Here is a 1283-nt window from a genome sequence, read left to right on the forward strand (position 1 = left end):
GGCAGAAAGAAAAGTCTCCTGGGCTGTCTTGGCTTTGTATCTATTGTCTCCTTGTGCCTCCTTTTAAAATAGGAGGATGGACTTTTATGTCATTTGCTGTTTGTCTTCCGACAGTGGCTTATATGCAAGACTTCTGTTTAGGGGCTATCATACCAGAACTAGATTAAAAAGTCCAAACGACCGGCCTGCAATGCTTTCATTTAGAATGCAGCACTGAGATGCTCCAAACAGGGAATTCAACTCTATCTTTGTGCTATTAGTTTTATATAAGGAATTAAATGATATCTCCCATCTGCCCTTAAGGAAATCGTTTCATCATCACACATTTTTCAGTCCTAAATGTATGTTTAGAGAAAATTTATATTAGATTTGCATTCTTCTGAGACATAAAGTAAAATCACCAACCTTTAAAACACCCTATTCATCATGTTGTGTGGCATGAGAAGTAGCCTAAATGTAGGGCTGCTGAAAAGTCAAACCATACGGTTTTCATCAAGACTCCAAGTGCAACCCGCTTTACTGCCTCAAGCTACTCTTTATTTTTAGTTATTTCAACAATGTATACAGTTGAAGCATGGCTTGAGATGCCATTGGTATGCATTTGTTCCCCCCACTCAGCCTTATTTGTGCTTGTTTTCCCTCACCACTGCCAACAAGCCTGTCACTGAAAAGACTGCATCTCCCCCATAGAAAGTCACAGGCAACAGAGATTCTACACAGCACTCATGCAGAAACGCAGAGTCCATATGGTAGCTGACAAGGAAACCCAAAAGGCCTTCCAGAAATTGTTGGTGACTCTGAATGACCCCCAAATAAATTTCCTTGAGTTGATTTTTTCATAAAGAACAGCTGGGAAAGATGGGGCCATACATGGGGATGGGGCTCAGTGGAAGAGCATCTGCTTTGCATGCAGAAGGTCCCAGGTTCAAGCCCTGGCATCTCCAGGTCGGGATGGGAAAGACTCCTGCCTGAATCCTTGGAGAAGCTGCTGCCAGCCAGTGTAGGTGTTTGTTTGTTTGTTTGTTTGTTTGTTTGTTTGTTTGTTTGTTTGTTTGTTTTGACTAAACACATCCTCAGTATCTTAGTCTTCTTGCAGCCAGGCTTCCTAGTCCTTGATTTTATTCTGTCATTGAATATGGAAAATAGTAATAAACTGTACTTATTAGCCACTCCATAACAAATTGTTCTCTGGGCAGTTCACACACTGCATTCAAACATCAAGTAAAAATATGATATCACAAAACACACCCACACACAAAATACAAAATGCAAGAGGAGAGCTG

The 1283-nt window shown here is 40.9% G+C and overlaps 1 non-coding gene across 1 annotated transcript; it reads left to right on the forward strand.

Annotated features, from left to right (window-relative positions):
• Nucleotides 1-872: 872 nt before the first annotated feature.
• Nucleotides 873-944, forward strand: TRNAA-UGC (transfer RNA alanine (anticodon UGC)). Its single transcript has one exon. It is a non-coding gene; the product is annotated as a tRNA-Ala (tRNA).
• Nucleotides 945-1283: the final 339 nt, after the last annotated feature.

Source organism: Hemicordylus capensis, chromosome 1 (assembly GCF_027244095.1).
Source record: "Hemicordylus capensis ecotype Gifberg chromosome 1, rHemCap1.1.pri, whole genome shotgun sequence".
NCBI classification, from domain to species: domain Eukaryota; kingdom Metazoa; phylum Chordata; class Lepidosauria; order Squamata; family Cordylidae; genus Hemicordylus; species Hemicordylus capensis.